The following is an 18040-nucleotide window of genomic DNA, read 5'->3' as shown; positions in this document are numbered from 1 at the left end:
ATATTTGACTTAGTACACATTTAAATACTCAGGATTGAATGAGCTGCCAAATTCTGAAATGTAGAGTTTTAGCTCTTTCATTTGCCTCAGTGAATACTTTCAGTGGGAAAGTTTTCTCATTTGGTTATTTGCTTTAAATGCTCCAGTCAATCGAACAAGAGCTGCCCAGCAGAAGAAAAAAAAATAGTTTGGATTAATGTTCTTGTTTAAATCTGGCGCAAAAAAAAAAAAAAAAAAGAGGACTTGTTCCTTCTTTCTTACTCTTTTTATAGGCTCCTTTCTTTGACATGCAATGCTAAGGTTCCCCAGTAGATGCCCTAAGAGATCTCTTATAAACGTAATGACTAAGTACTGAAATTGAGTATCTGCAGCTTTCTCTTTGTGTGGAGTTTTTTTTAATAGAATCTGTATTATCTACTATCAAGTGGTATTATGCTTTCAGATTTCAGCGATAATGAATAATGAAATTATTTGATCCCAAATGAAGTTGAAAAAAGCTGGATGATAAGAAATTAAATATTTATCCTTATTGCCTAATTATTTTTCCATAGTAATTTTTAATGTGGATATTAATTCTGTAGTGTATTATCTCTTTACTGTTTAATCAGTTGTTACTTTATATTCACAAGATGAGAACGGGGACAATGTCATCTTGTCAGAATTACTACCTCTGCAAAGCTGCTACACACTGAAATGAACTTATACCATTTATTCGATTATAAATAATGGAAAAATCTACAGATCTAACCTCAGAGTCTAGGCTTTTTTCCCCTCCTGAGTTTACATCTGTTGTTTTGTGGTATAAATTTGAATTATTTTGATGAATTTCAAAGATAGGTTTCTTGGGTGTGAACAATATTGCATATTCCTTTTATTTGAGTCCCTTTGTGAGAACCCACTTTGAGGAGATATGGGAAAAACCTTAATGTGCCTTTATGATCCTTTTTGTCATTTGGGAGATCTCCTGTGACAGATGGTTGGCACAACCTTTCTCCAAGCCACAAGTAAGCTAATTTTCTTCTATGCCATTTGCCAGTGTCTGTCATTCTAGTGCTTATGATGCCCTGCTGTTATAAAATAAAAGCACTGGTCCAGGTCTAAGTACATTCTTGTGCTTTTTTTTCAGGACAGAGTTTATAGATTATCATCTTTCATTAAAACACTGAACAGACATTGAATGAATTACATTAGTGGAAAACGAGGGAAAGATGTATGTGTCCAAACCTCATGCAGTGTGTGTGCAAAAGAGAGAGATTTGGAGGATTATTCACGCTATCCCATATCAGAGCACCCTGAGAGTTCCTTTGCTGTCATTGACTTCAAGCTAATCAATGATCTTCACCAGTAACAGCTGCACTGAAGGGGCAGCTGCTGCTGTCTTCAAAAAAAAAAAAAAAAAGGCATAATTTTTTAAGAAGAAGTGGAAATTAAACCCTACAAATGGCAGTACTTTGGATTGCATATTATGAAATAAGATTTCATTGCTGCTTGAATCTATCAGTGCCTAAAACTATTTTTATTAGTAAGCTACAAATGCAAGTGTGTTTAAAGTGCTCCATATTCCTGATAGAAAAAAATATTTTTTTTTTTTAGTCTTGTTTACTACATTGTAACTGTCAGGTTAGTTGGGACAACAATAATACTTGATAGTATCAAATTTTAATATCTTAAATTCTTCAATAAGTATTCCCAGGAATGCTTTTCCGAATTTGAATGTTGAAAGACATATCACAGAAAAATAAATTGAACTTGCAGGTGGTAAGGGGTACCAAGCCACATGGAAGTTACTGAAATAAACTGAAGAGTGATTAACAGTGCAAGTTTGTGAAATTTCATATTTTTCCCCTTACTGATTGTTAATACAAAATCCCAAGAACAAAATAAAAAAAAATTAGCTTTAGAAGTGCTATGAGTAGAAAAGCCAAGAAAAGAAAAATAGTCGCTTCCAAAATACTACACTTACTCTCTAATTCAGCATTTATTTTTTGAATGCAATGCTGTTTACAAGGAATGTAACCCCTTCTCCAGAATTATTTGCAGTAGAAAAGGAGATACAGATCAGTCAAAGAAGGTGACTGTTGTTCTAACTTCAGTGAGTTATGGATAGGCTGTAAAGTATGAGAGCATATGTTTTGGACTATCTTGGTTTTGGACTGCTAGCTGAAGTTAAACCACAACATGGACAAATACTGAATGGGTTGCTAAACAACTTTTACCATGTGTTATTTGCACTAATTTTCCTTTAACATATTGAGACTTTGGCCTTCTATTTGTCTTAAACAAAATTTTCTGCTTGGATCTTATATTAAGCAGCATCTCATAAATACAAAATAGGGAATCTTTGTTATTAACACCTATAGTCTTAAAAATATAAGCCAGCTTTGAAGTTCCTCTGTGTTTCTCATCTTTACAAGAAAACATCACTACTTGCTGCATGTGTTCTCCTTTGCTCAATGGCAGTGCTTCAAATATAGTAATTGGGGTACAAAAATAAAAACCAAGCATAACTGATTGTCAAGCACATGGGACTTGAGAATACCAAACTCTGAAAATTGTGTGGCATTCTGTATGGGATCTGTAAGATACTATCATAAAGTATCCAAAGTGAGGTTATGGAAACCAGAAACATACTACCAAGCAGCAGCAGTCTCTCTCGACTAACAATTAATGGCTAAAGACAGCATAAATTCTTCATTAGAGTAGAGTATATTGGTTTGCATTACATCAAGTGAAGTAATATCCCAGTGCAATACTCTGTGGATGAAAATGTTTGAACTGCTAAAAATGATGATGTAACGTATGGGTCACAAGTCAAAATAACTAAAAAATTAATTCATTAGCATATTTTTTTGTGTGTGTAAAAATAGAGTCAACACTGCACAAAATGGAGCTTGTAGATAGTATCCATTTAGCAGAAGACAGATGTCAGGATATGAATAGGCAAAGTTTATTTTCCAACTAGAGTCTATGACAGCTGATACAGATCTAAATTAGAGGGAAAGTTAGAAAGAAAGTATTCACTACAAATACATCAAAGTAATTTTAATTAAATATGAGCTTTTAAATTGAATATCACGGAGAGTGGACAAAGAAGAAAGATAAGCATGATCAGATAAACACTCTCAAAAATGCAAGAATGCCAAGATACATTAATATATTACTCTGTTGTATCATTATTTACACTCAAATTTAGGAGTGCAAGTCCTCCCAAGATACAGAGATTTTCAGATTTTTTTAAGGGTCTTCCATGTGCTATTTTTGGGGTTATTTGTCTACTAATTTGCAAAGCCAAGCAGTAAGTTATGGTATGTCAAACCTTTCATAATTTGATAGATTTCCTAACTAGTTCATTAATTGGGTTATATAAAACATTCATGTAATTGTTGATTGTTTTATGTACTTTTATAATGGCGAAGGAGAATGGATGTGCAAGATCCCTGTTCACTCTCACAGTGTTTCATTTTCCTCCTAGTTTTGAACAAGTTGGTTTTGGGTTTACCTCTTTCCCAAGGGAGTTTCTGGTGCAGCAGTGCTAGTAGACTCAGAATCAGTTGCAAATGCAAAAATTGTCATTAAGGAGTGGAATTTTATTCTGTCTGTGCTTTGCAAAGAACCTGAGAGGGGATAAGAGAAAAAAACAGGGGAGAAGTAAAATAATAGGGGTTCAGAAATGCTATACAGATGCCAGACAAGCTGCCTTCATGATAACTGGCAATTATAAGGGGTTGGGTCAATGCAAGTCTGGTTTATTTGGCTTTATATTCTACACTCTGTGTGTCAAAGTTAATCATGTTTCTTCTTGCAGTGCTTTGACCTAATTAGCAGTGCACGAAGAACTGCCTCACAAAATAGTAACAAACTAATGCAATCCAACTTATCCCATTTCCTATGTTAACTAGTTCAGGTTTTTAGGTTTTACCTAGTTTTGTTTCTTACTACAAGTTTGTTCCACATGTTGCCACAAATGTAATTAACCTAGAAAGCTGATGTACGTCAGAGCAGCTGACCTCTGTCTGGCTTTACCCTAGTCATGGGTGATTTAAAGACAGTTTAATACTTTAATCTGTAACGTATTTTCCCAAAAGGCACGAAACAGGTAACCTATAATGGCATGATGAGTAGATACTTAATTTTCCTAATGATTTCACATTGAAGATGAAGTAGCTACTCTTTAGAAGTGGTGGAATGGATTAATTTAAAAGTAATAAATCGGATGACTAAACCTGTTATCTCACAATAAAGCAGATTCAAGTGAGGCTACTGTTTTTTTGCTTGATTTCACATATGCGGATTTCTAATTTTTTAAGCCACTAGCTTCCAGTTGGATTTTTTGTTTATTTCTGTTTGTCCAAAGGTACCTTTTTTACTGCTTATAAACAGAGCACATAATTAATGGTCTTATCTCAAGGTGCTTTTTTTCCTGTATGTTTTTCAGAACTAAATTATGATTCCCAGTAACATGTCACTGTGTCTGGCATGGGTTACCAGTGAGCTCCACCTCGACACTCAAGCACTGAAATTTGGTATGGACAGTAGGGATTACCGACACAGGCTGTGCAAAGCCTCCAGCATACTTGAGCTTTCAGATAGCCCGTTGATATATTAAAGCTTATAAATATTGCATAACACCCACCCCGCTTGAAGCGTGCAAGCACAACAACCCTCTGTGCTTCAGCGAGGAATTACTCGCCGTTTCACAGCAGTTGCTCTTCTCGCTGCGGCGCCCGCGCTGCCATCTGCCCGGGGCGCTGGGTGCCGCCGCCCGGGGACACGGGGCTCTGGGGACCGGGGGAAGGGAGAGACGCGGAGGGGAAGCCAAAGGAGGGAGACGCTGAACTCTGCCGGGGCAACAACCCCCGCGTGGGCTGGGAGCCCTCTGGCGAGAAGGGGTGGGGAAACACGGAGGCGCTGTATTTTCCCGTCCCATTAAAAAAATATAATAATAAAAACAAAAAAAAAAAGGAAGCGGGAGGCGGCAGTTGAGAGGAAGTTTGGGCGCACGCGGGGAGCCGCGGGCAGCCCCGGGGGCGGCGCGGGGGCGGCGCGGGGGCGGCGCGAGCGGCGGCGGGGCCGCGCGGGCGGGGGCGGCTCCCGGCGCTCGGCGGCGGCAGCGCGGCCGGTGCTGTCCGCGCGCGGCGGTGCTGAAGGGCGCGCGCCCCGCGCCGCCTCCCCGCGGCGCCTCGCGGCCGCCTCGCTGCTGTCCGCGCCCGCTCCGGCTGGGAAGCGCCGCGCTGGGAACTGCTGCCGCGAGTTTCGCTCCGGACCGCTGGCTCCGTCTCTGGACCGCGGCGGGCCCGCTCTTGGCTTTGTTAAAGGAAGAAGTGTTCCTCTCTTTGCGATTTGCACGAGGACCCGGCGAGCTGTTTTTTTCTTTTTTCTTTTTTTTTTTTTTTCCCCCTTGCGGATTTTAGTCGCTCTTGGACAAGGTAAGCAGCATTACTAACACCTATCTATCTATCTGTATTTCACATAAATGGGTGCCAGATGGGATGGAGGAGCTGGCAATTAAAGGCAGAGCAAAGTTGGAACCCTGTCAGCCCTTAGGTCGGTGTAGGGGTGCAGTTTTCAGTGAAAAGGGCTACGTGAACAAAAGATGAATATGAATGAGAAGTTAAGAGGCTTATTTTTATTGAAAACTGGCTCTTAGGGTAATGTTTGGATGTTTGAGAATTTTTTTTTTAGAAATCTTGAATATTATAAAAATGTCTCAAAAGACGTTACAGAACCTTCTTTGTATAAACACCGGGTTTGGGGGACTAGACAAGCTCCGACTGATTCTGTCTGAGGGAAGAGGGGATATGTGAGGTCATTCTGGCAAGTAGAGAGTAAAGTAGGAATTAGCGAGGATTTAAAAGAATAGCCCTATGTTGCTCTGTGTTCTTGTGCGTGCCTGTATGTGTGTGTAACAGAAGGACGGTGATACCTTGTTAGCTGACGAACAATTCGGCAGTGTAACACTGTGAACTTGTGAAACAGCACCTTTATGAAAAGGATCATCCCCACCTCTACCTCCAAGGTCAATATGCTCTGTGTGTGTCCGTGAAAGTTGTGGGTTTTTTTCCTTTGATGTTGGCTGAACATCAGGCCTGCTTCCAGGCTGCAGCTAGGCGTAAATGCAAATCTTGTATTTAATAATACTGTATTATGTTGCATTTCTAGGACTGCTGTTGTTGGTATTTGAATAGAACTGAGAAATGTGGGCAGATGAAGTGTTCTTTCAGCACTGTTTAACCTTTCACAAGCTTGGTAGGGAGCTCTGCTTCAGCGAGGAGTTTGCTGCTGCTTCTGTGAGAGTTGTCAGAGTTGTGCACATGCAGAGCTGAGTGCCACACAGGGATTTCTGCACAAGTGGAGCTGAGTGCCATGCAAGGATTTCTGCACACAATGAACTGAGTACCACACAGGGATTTTTGTCTGAGATTAAGGCTGATTACAGAAGGAATAGGCTGCTGCTGGTAGTCAGTGCTACTGTGATGGTTGAACAGAACAAGCAGGCAAACGAGGTCCTCACCTTGTATTTTTCAGGATTACGTAGTGCTTCATACTCTTTTGGCTGTGATAAATTTTCTTGGGAACTGGGGGACCTAAACCACAAGTATTTCTCTGCACAGTTGTCCTGCATAAGTGCTAGCAGTTGTAGTAACTGTGAGCATAAGGTAACTTTTGCTGATGAGATGAAGCTGATGAAAAGAGGCTGTTTCATAGTGTTGTAGTTTTTTTATTTTTTTTTTGCTCCTGCATAATTTACTTAATGTTAAGGTTGTTTATACTCTAGCTGATGTAAAGCACACAGTAAAAAGATAACCATCGGGCAGCAGCACAGAGCTACTGATGAGTAAAATTGAAAGCAAGCAAATTAAGGAGAAAGTTGTTTAGGTTGCCAGGGCTTTCATTACATTTGGGTAGAATTAGGAAATAGGTTTTACTGTTCTGTCCCTCTGCCCCTCTCCCTCTCTCTAATCACAAAATAACTATTTCTTTCCTCTCTCAACATTAGGGAAAGAAAGTTTATTACAGAGCATTTGCACTGCGTACAAACCTTCATTAATAGTCTACCCATAAGTTAGGACAGCTCTTAGCATCTGTCATTGACATGAATATTAATTCTCTTTGAAATATTTTGATATAATTTTGAATGATGCTTTTTAAGGTATGGAGATTCAGGATGCTTACTTTCTAAAGTAGACATTACAAAAATATTCTGAAAAACTTATTTTGAACTATGTAGTGTAGACAGTACAATAACTGAGGGGAACCTCCCCCCCCAACAGAATAACCCCCAGCCCATTAATTATATGGCCGAACTTTTGATGTTTATACAGGGCCTGAACCTGCAAATCCTTGTTCACTTGACTAGTCTTTATTCATACATATAGTCCTGTTAACAGGAAAAAAGACTATCTCCATTATTACATAATTAAAAGTCATTGACCTTGTTGAGATCAGTCATTTTACCAACATCAATTACATGATAAACTTTGATGCTAAGACATTAATCTTGTGCTTTTAAATTTATGTCTTATATCTGATTTTATTTTCTATGTAATGTTTTGCCTTCATTCGTACTAAGTTGCTTTACTTTGTAAATCATGTTTAAAAAAGGGAGATTTTAAATGGTATGTAGACTCAGAAGGGAGCAAAATGGCACTGCTATTTTTCAACAAAATGGTGTTCTAAATATACATATAGATCCAGTGTGGTCCATAGCCATTTTGGTCACTGGTTCTAATTAGAAAAAGTCTGTCTTCAGTAATAAACTTTCTTCAAGCATATTTGTAAACTTGTAAGGATATGATTTGGTATAAAATGTAGTTCCAAGGCCTTTATCACCACCACGCAACAACTGAGAAAACCCCACATGTTAATGACTTGCCAAACAGCTCACTGCAGAACTAATGCAAAATCAGGGAAGAGTTTTGTTATAAAAACAGGATTCAAGGAAGCTCCCTGTTTAAAGAGCTACTTTATAGACCCTGCTTGTGCTGAGCAACACACAAAGATATGGGTGTGAGGGAATATACCTATAACTAATGAAAATATCAACACGTGCACAACCTGTCAGGATTCCAAAATTTACTTTTGAAAGTGGATCACTTGGTTATTTGCTGTGTTATGGCCCTTGACAGCAAATGGTAATCAGTAAAAGCCCGAACGCTGTGGTTGCTCAGTTGTAGGTGTGTTCTAGACTTACCTAATTATGTCAGTGTGTCATTCAGATTTGTTTGTGTGTGAGTTTATCCAGTAATCCTCAATATTTGTTTAAAAAAGCAAAGATATTCAATTTTAGAAGAAAAGAACTGTTACAATAACACAAATTATGTCTTTAATACATACCAAACTTTTATTTTCCTTAGACAAATGCATGCTGTTCATGTGACTTTATATAACATTTTAGAAAATGTAAATTTTTTGTCATTCTTCTCTGACTTTTAGAGACTAAAATAGTAATGAAAACAAGGCTCTGCTCAGTTTTGTTAGTTATAAACCTAAATATAAAGGTGGAACTCCAATAGGAATAATTCTACCTTTTAATGAATCTGAACTTGGCTTTGATTTCTCAAAGGTAACAGGTCAAATGAAATTGAGGAAGTCAATTCTGAATATTTTTCTCCAATTTGGCAAATATTGTGGGATAATTCTGGATGTTAAATGTTGCAGGAGTAATTCCGGACATTAAATGTTGCAGGAGTGAATCACTGACTCAAGGGGAAGCAATGAATTAAATGCCACCCTTGACTTTGTTTTTCAGGCTTTCTAAGCAAAAGTGGGACAATAATCATTAATTATTCAGTGTAGCTTGGTACTTAATTTTAAAGTAAAATAATTTGATTAACAAGTTTGTTTGTAAATCTGTTTAATCCCATTTTTCACTTCAAGCTTTTTTTTTTTTTCTTCTGAAGCATAGGGAATAGCTGTCAGCAAATGAAAAGATTGGAAACTTGTTTGCATAAGATATTATACATATTTAATACAGCGTGCTTTTCCTTGCCTCTTGGTAGACAGAAAAGACAAAGAACATATTTATATTATTAGAAGAGTAGTAAGATGAAATTTTTCTCTGTAGTAAGGAGACATTGAGAAGGCTATGGGCTGACTAAGAGTTGTAAATATTGCCATGTCAAACTCCCTCTAACACGTCCAATATCAAGGATTACTAATGCCCAGGAAAAATATTCAAGAGAAATCAAACCTACAGGCTCATTCTCTTTTCTGCTATTTTACAAGATCTTTCTTTAGATTTTGGGTTACAAAGTCTTGTCTACTAGAAGGTAGGTTGTGTTCCTTTCCAGCAGTTGCATTTATTAACAGATATGTCTTCATTCGGATGGACCAATGCAGATCAAGAATTTTCTGTACAATTACAGCAGCAGAACTACTTAAAAAATGTTCCCTTATTGCCAGTACCTCTCATTTCTTCTATGCCATTGTTACTTCTGTTTGTATTGGCTAAATGTACTGTCAAGGGAGGTTGCTGTGGTCTAGCCAGGTATGGGCCTTACCAAGTGGCTATGGGAATGACTTGAAAATATGTTTTGTTATCTATTTTTAGCTTTACTTGATAGCAATGTTTATGCAGGTATTTACCCTTACTACCCTATTCAATTAATCACTCTTTTTTAGCATACACTATGTGTAATTAGTGGTGAATTATTTGGCTGCATTGCTGAGTTGTGCAAAACTTAAGAAAACAAGAAGTTCTAAAGAGTTAAAAGACAGGAGAGCTGGCAAAGCTTGCACTGACTACTTGAAGTAGGTTGAAGTTCACAGCTTATTTGCATTTGAATTAACTGAGGTTGGTGTCCAACAGTGCTTTTCAGAGCAGATTTCAGAAAGGCTTTTTTGTCTAATAAAGTTCTTGAAAATGTTAGATGGAAGATGAAGGATATTTAAAATACTTCTTTCTTTTCCTGACAGGGAGAGCTTTTTTCTCATTTTACTCCAAGTGAGGCTTATTGTAATCTGAAATATTTTTACCACTGAATAGGCGGTCTTGTGGTAAAAAGCCACTATCATTTTTAGATCAGAATATTAAAAACTTTCTGAAAGTATTTTTAGTTCCTTCATAGAGAATTTCTTAATATCTACAAAAAGAAATAAAATAATCTGAAAACAGCTCATAACTTCAATCAGATAAAATGTTATTAATTACTAAAAATGTTCTTTTATTAAGTGATAGGAACTTCTAGATTATTACTTTACATGCATTTGCTTCCATAAGGAAACAAAATGTTCTAGAGTCTTTCTGCATTGTAACTCTGAACTATACATATTTCCATTAATATAACAAAACTTTGTCTTCCTAAATAATATGTAAGTCATTATACTTCTAATCACATTTAAATAAATGAATGAGCAATGAAACAAAAACAGGTAGAAGGTAGAAAATTCTTACATGATGGGTAATGGAAATAAACTTTGTTTTTAAAGAGCTTCAAAGTTCAACATTTCAAGTTCTGTTTTTTTTAAAAATATATTTTCTTATGTAAACTTTACTTAAAACGCCACCATAACTGATAATATATGTTACTTATGGGTTTTATTAAATTTTGTTGAACATAATTGCTAGGAAAGAAAAAAAAACCACTTTCACATCATTCTGGTAGATCCATGGAAATCTTAATTCCTAATAAGTACAACTTTTGATTCTGTTACAGACTGAATATACTCCACTAATATTACAATTATATAAATAATTGAGGACTGTATTTGACACAGTCGTGTCCTTTCAGTGATAACAAGAAACATGCAAGATTCAAACAGTATATAAACAGAAAAGACCAGTATTTACTTTCTGAGAACAAACTGTAGTGTAATGGAAAGGTAATGCACATGAATGAATGACCGATTCACAAATGCCTATCTTTTAGAGGTGCAGAGTCCGAATTTTTATTAATATAGCAGCTAATAACCTATTGTACCTAAGTAAAAGATGAGATGCACCATGTTGGTTTTGAAAATGCTTTTTGCATTTATCTTTTAAGAGAAGGAGAATTTTTTTGTCACATTTTGGAGAGGTTTTTGTCCCTTCTGCATCATCATTTCTAGCAGAGTCTGTTTTTCCCTCCTAAGGGTCTGTTTTGAGTCTTAAATTAACAAAAAGCAGAAGCTTTTAAAAGACATGAAGTTTGTACTGCATCTTGGTAACTTGGTAATGAAAGATTTGGGATTGTTGAACCTGTAGAAAGAAATCTGAGTGAGATACCTTTGGTAAAGGCAGATTTTCTCAGTGTTTTCCAGGTATTAACTCAGGTCTGAGAAACAAATGCTCAGAAAACTGTCAGAAAGACAGTATCAGTGCAAACTCTGATATTATCAAAGAAAGAATGGTTTGCATTGCGGGGGATCTTAAAGATCCTCTAGTTCCCACCCCCTACCATGGGAAGGGACACCTTCCACCAGACCAGGCTGCTTAAAGTCCATCCAATCTGGCCTTGAACACTTCCAGGGGTGGAGTGTCCACAACTTCTCTGGGCAACCTGTTCCAGTACCTCATCACCCTCCTAGTGAAGAATTTCCTCCTAATACACACAATCTAAACCTGCCCTCTTTCAGTTTAAAGCCATTTACCCCTGTCCTATCACTGCAGGTCCTTGTAAAAAGTACCTCTCCATCTTTCTTGTAGCCTGCCTTTAGGTACTAGAAGACTGCAGGCTGAACAACCCCAACTCTGAGCCTGGTGAGATGCTACATAGTAGAGGGGCTTCAGCCCTCTGATCACCTTGGCAGCCCTCCTCTTGACTCACTCCAACAGGGCCACATCCTTATGTTAGTGTCCTCAGAGCTAGATGTAGTACTCCAGGTGGGGTCTCACAAGAACAGAATGGAGGCGGAGAAGCACCTCCCTAGATCTTCTGTCCACAGTCCTTTTGATGCAGCCCACGATACTGTTGTCTTTCTGGGCTGCAAGTGCATATTACTGGATCGTGCTGAACTTGTCAACCAACATCCCTAAGTCCTTCTCCCCCAGGCTGCTCTCAATATATTCTCCACCCAACCTATATTTGTGCTTGGGATTGCCCTGATCCAGGTGCAGGACCTTGCACTTGGCCTTGTTGAACTTCAAGAGGTTCTCACAGGCCCACCTCTCAAGCCTGTCAAGGTCCCTCTGGATGGCATCCCTTTCCTTCGGTATGTTGACTGCACCACGTGGCTTAGAGTCACTGGCAAACTTGCTGACGTTGCACTCGATCCCACTGTTCATGTCACTGACAAAGATGTTAAATAGTGCCAGTCCCAATACCAACCACTTAGGAACACCACTTGTCACTCCTCTCCACCTGGACATCAAGCCATTGACCACAACTCTGGGTATGACCATTCAGCCACTTCCTTATCCACCAAGTGGTCCACACATCAAATCCATTTCTCTCTAGTTTCGATGAATAATTTAAATTAATGAAATTTAAATTAAATTTAGTTATTTATTGACTGGTAGCATCTTATTTTGACAGCAAGCCCTTCTTTTCTCGCCACTCTGTTTCAAGATGGAAACATAAGTTCAGCTCGTCATCTGTTTTTGCAGTGGAAAGGCCACAGAAAAAGAATGCTCTTCGTGACAGTACATTTGGTTTGTCCTTGTAAAATGGAATTAAGTTGCATGGGTACTCCCTCTCCTTGCAACAGTCAAGGTTAGCCATAACCTCAGCTTCAGAGAGAAATCGATGTTTTTAATCTTGAGGGCTGATTTTTAAGTTGAAATACAGTTCATCATATTGCTGTTCTTCCATATTATCAAGTACTTTGACAGAGGTAATTCTTATTTAAAATAAACTGGAAGACACACAGCACCAGGTTAACATAATTTGATGACTGATTATATTTCTCATTTATTTCCTAGGCCTTTTAAGGTGAATGAATCTTAGCTAGTATAGCGGAGAGTTAAAAATATTCTTTTATAAATTTGTTGGTCCCCTAACATATATGTTATTCTTCTGTCTTTCATTAATACTACCTTTATATTCTCATGTGATTCAAAAACCCAGCAATAATTAATGCTATGGTAGTATTTCAACACAAAGATTATATTTCTTTTTTAACTTTTATGATTTTTTGCTCAAGGCTGCCTTTGATAAACTGTAATATTCTGTAAAAAATTTTCTACACATTGATGCACATGGGCTGATTTAGTTCTTTCCTTGAGACACTGAAAGAAAAAAACATAATTAACATCACTCCTGAGATTTAACTTTTGTATTATGCTAATTATTTTTTGAACTGGAGACAGTTTTTCAAGTGAATTTAAACTGTGTTGCTTAGCTGTAATTGCATTTTAGTCTACTGTCTAATAATAGACTGATTCTCTTATTTTATGCTTGGAGAATTATTGTCAGAGAAATATTTCAACAATCTGCATTTGTATCTTCTTGTTGCAGTCAGTGGGGTGGGGGGAGGTTAGCTGCACCTTCGGGATTTTATTTGAAACATTACTAGAGTGCTTCAAGCATCAGATCTTAAAATTGGTGTCCCCAAAAGACCAAAAATCTAATATTTTAATATATTCATGTCCTTTATATCTTTTCTGAGTAATAGTCATATCTATCTACTGCTCTAGGCTCTCAGTAATCTCTTTCATGCGTAAGTAAACTTTTAAAAGAGCTGCTGTGCTTGTCTTTGTAAAAATATACATTATATACACATAAAACCTTAATAAATCTATTCTGAAAATTTGATTTATATTTCCAAAGTCTCAGACATCAATATAAAAAAAACCCCAGTTATGATTTCTGAGATAGAACAACTCTCACATTAATAAAGAGATATAAATGAAAGTTTGTGATATAATTTGCTGCTGTAATGATTTAGACTGCTTTTATTAATTTATGTGTTGCATCTGACTCCTTCATGAACAATATGAAATATTATGACTAATAATTTTGTTTTTATCATTCTCTGCTTTCCTTTTAGGAGACCAAAAGTCCAATTTTAGTGAGTTATTCTTGTATTTTTGATAATCTGGGTACGCTCCTGGAGTTATCATGAGTAATTGGTGGAAAAGGGCCTAAAGAGCTGATCATGAAGCTCTTAATGTTTAAAACAATAAGCAGAGAGTCTTGTACCTTTGTTCTTTTTTTTTTTAATGAAGAAAGTGAACAGAAAGTGAACTTCCATATATGCATGGAAATTCTCAGTTTTAAAATTTGTGTTATTTAAGTATTAACTATTACATATTTTCCATGAAGAAAAATGTCTTCACTAAAAGGATGGTCAGGCATTGGAACAGGCTGTTCAGTGGTTGAGCCACTGTCCCTGGAATTGTTCAAGAAACATATGGATGTGGCACTTCAACATACGGTTTATCAGGGAACGTGGCGGTGCTGGGCTAACCATTGGACTCAATGATCTTAGAGGTCTTTTCCAATGATTAATGATTCTATGATTCTACTGAATTTGGGCTCTTCCAAAAAGAACTACAAGAGTTGTAATGTTATATATAAGTATTGCAAAAATCATTAATAGTTGATGGTGTTTTTTTTAAAGATTAAAAATAAGTAAAGACTGATTTTAAACTTCCCATACACCTGAGATTCTTAAGGTCTCAGATTATTATTTTGATTTTCAACATTAATTTTCTTATCCCAGCATGCAACTGAAGAATGCTGGGGCATTTTGATTTGTATCCATCAACAACCCTGCAAAAACCAGTTTGATGTTTGTAAGAAAGGAAAAGATTTGGTAATTTGGGGGATTCTTAAGCACTGGTTAGCCATTTCTGAACAGAAGTGGATTTCTGAGGAGACTGTTGGTAAAGTCAACTGATTTACAAGCCACAGCTAATATGGGAAGTCAAAAAGGAATACCACGTGCTGAAAAGAGTTTATTGCAATCACTCGAGTCAGTGAATATTTGAGGACAAGTAGCTTCTCAGCATACTCTTTGTTTTGCCTGTAGACAAGGTTTGTAAGCCAATAATCATTATGAATTTTTTGTTGCTTTTGACTAGTGTCTGAGGGATCAGTTCTCTTACAATCCTGTAATAACTGCATCAGAATTATTTGTGTGGGACAGATGTAATGCATTCTAACCTTCTTCTATTTCTGGTATTTATGTCCAGCAGTAATTATGCATTTAGTTTTCCTTTTAAATTGTCTTTTTCCTCCCTATTTTTGGTAGTTATCTATTTCACAAATGGCCCCTTGGTCTCAAAAAGCCAGCTTTTTTTGTGTTAAAGTTTGCATACTTAATTATCTATAACAGTATGTAAAACTTCATCATGCAGCCCTGCATGATGTCAACTGTAAGACTTCACAAGTTAAAATACCTCCTTTAGGAACTTAAACTGAGACACAAAGAAATAGAAAAGTGCTACTGAAAAGAGTCAAACTGTTTTCAGTCAGCATACAACACAAATCTAAAAGAATATGCAATTTGCAGTGGAGGTTCAGCTGATTTACAAAAGTGAGTGATAAAAGTGAAGCTTCAGAGTTGAAGTTTCCTGATTGAAAATGGTGCATCTAGGCAAATAGATGAATCAGAAGTTTGTTAATAAGTACAACTGGAGGGGAAACACCCAGAGGAAGGCTTTTCCATAGTAAATATTTTTACAATATATTTATCATTATTTTACATATCATATTTGTTTGTAATATTTACATATATATTTACACTATATTATTTATTGTATTTACAATAATTTTATCATATAAAGCCAGTGAAAAAAAAGCTGGTATTATCACTATCTCTCTATCCATACCTATATCTATATGTCTTTGAGTTTTTGAACATCAAAAAGTACCTTTTAATAAGTGTTGCTCATAAATTTCTAATTAAGGACATTTCTGAGTTTACCTAGTCTCTCAAGGTTATCAAGAAATGAAGTACAGGAAATAAAAGGCTATGTTTTCTAGGAGCTGGACAGTAAGAATACTACTACTCCACTTGGCTTGTACTAATATGCATCTATACCCAGGAAATCTCCCATAACTTCTCACAAATGAAGGGTCAGAATTTGGCAGACCTGGGCTTAAAAAACAGATCGGAAAGTGAAGATAAAAATCTAGTAATTGTGTATATAAATTAACAGAAACTTTAGAACGTGTTCTTAAATATTCTTGGAGGGGCGGGCATTATGGACTGAGAAATATTTTTTCTGTTGCTCCATGTTAAGAGATAGTGTCATTTTTCTCTTCAGCTGGAATTAAATTTTACTGTAAAATATTTAGGCAGGGGGCAAAAGCCTTTGACCTATTTAACTAGAGAAACTGTTCATGTTTGCTGGATACCACAGCACCTGCTAGGAGTAAAAACATTGATGAAATAATCCTAAACGAGAAGAACATTACTCATGGTCCACCAAAAGAATGAAGTTGTGAAGTAGCTACTTCCCTTAAATACACAAAGGAGAGAAGTCTGCAATAGCTTAACTTGTGACATTGTGGCTACTTTTCTTGCTACCAGTTTCTAGTGGGAAAAAATTGTGGAATTACTAGTGGAAAAATAGAAGAAAAAAAATAGCTTTTTTGTGCTCTCAGGCTGACTGAAAAGTGGTATGGTTACATTTACATTAATATTATCAAAGCAGGTTTCATCAATGAAAATATGAGGATAAATCAGATGCCATATATGCAGCTCCACACTTAATTACTAGAAGACCACTTCTGTAACTAAGATTATGGCATTGTTTTGAAATTTGCTTCCCCCTTTTTATCCTTGCATGTATGTTATTTCTGGCCGTATTCAGGAAATATTATAAAATTAGAGCCAATCTAACAACAGAAGAATATCAGTGGTAAAAGTCTGTATTACTAAAGAAGACTCCTAAATTATTGGATGCTCATAAAGGGCTGTTATGATGCATAATGTCAATTTTTTTTTTTGTTATGTAATGAAACAAAATAAAACACCCACCCTAAAACCTAGAATGCTGCTCTAGAATGAATGTTTACAATAGATAAAATAATAGACAACTGAGAGTCCCAATAGCCAAAATATCCCTATAGTATTATTTCTAGTGGGTGATGATAACCTTATGGGAATGTTATTCTAGAAAGAGATTGATGTAAGAAAAATAGTGGCTGCGTTTATCCTCCTGGGCATGTTTCTGATACCCCATTATGATTTAAAAAAACCCTCAGAACGAAACCCAAACCAAAAAGCTGGAATGGGCTATCTTGCCCAGCTTTGTAAATGGTTCTTTCGGACTTGATTTTAAATATTCTCTGTCTAGATTTGTATTCCCTTAAGCTTTCAGAGTAGCCAATACTGGGGTAAAATGTAGACGCAAATCCAGGCTATCTTTCATGGATGATGTTCAAAGAAGTCAAGTAACTTTGGAAATAAGGGGGATACCTTTAATGGCACCTACTCTCTTTTCTCCCCAGTGTATATCGTGCATTAATATATTGGTCACTCAGAACTGTAGGGAACTTGGAGGCTGTAGTACTCTTGTGGACCATGAATAGGGAGCAGTACTCAAACTGGAGCTTGTACAGTTGGTGCAGCAGGCTTTAAGAATAGGAGGCTACCCAAAGCAGCCAGCTTCAGGAGAGAACAGCAATGGCTCTGCTCTTGTTTTGTTTCCAAGTGTTCAATGTGGTAATTGCAGCTACTGGCTGCAGTGTCAGTGCTAAGGGTTGGCAATCTTTTATTAAGTGAAAAATTAGGAAATATGAGCAGTATGCACTGGTACCTGAGATATCCCTGCTACTTCCTTAAATTCATCCCCTTTTACCTCATCTCCTACACTGTGACACTAAGATAAACAGTGAACCTGATGCATCAGTTTGGTCCCTGCATGTACTGCCTTTATCCTCCTTTGACACTCTCCTTTTCTCCCTGCTGGAACTTTCTACTGATACAGGACAGAGTCCAAGGCCTTATTTTTGGAGGAGCCAGACAGAGAAGGTTTGACCTGTGTTTGCTATCAGCTGTGGTTTGAGGTGATCTGTGTGCTGTCTTACTCTGAAGGATAGAAATTGTTACCCCCTCTCTTCACTGAATGTGCAGATTCCTTCATTTAAGCAATTTTAAGTTTTAAGACATTGAAGATAGATGAGAAAGAAAGGTAGATTTCCCCCTCTGTATCTAGGCAGGGTAATCCTGA

At 37.0% G+C, this 18040-nt stretch overlaps 1 protein-coding gene across 1 annotated transcript in view; it reads left to right on the top strand.

The window, feature by feature from the left end:
• The first annotated feature begins 5241 nt into the window (after positions 1 to 5241).
• FSTL5 (follistatin like 5) overlaps positions 5242 to 18040 on the top strand; it is a 291375-nt gene continuing 278576 nt past the window's right edge. The window contains exon 1 of the mRNA XM_017806036.1: positions 5242 to 5426. The gene's annotated coding sequence lies outside the window, so the exon portion shown is untranslated. The remainder of the gene's footprint in view (positions 5427 to 18040) is intronic.

This window comes from Lepidothrix coronata, unplaced genomic scaffold (genome assembly GCF_001604755.1).
Source record: "Lepidothrix coronata isolate B3197 unplaced genomic scaffold, Lepidothrix_coronata-1.0 Scaffold13, whole genome shotgun sequence".
NCBI classification, from domain to species: Eukaryota; Metazoa; Chordata; class Aves; order Passeriformes; family Pipridae; genus Lepidothrix; species Lepidothrix coronata.
This window is presented reverse-complemented; position numbering and strand designations above follow the sequence as displayed.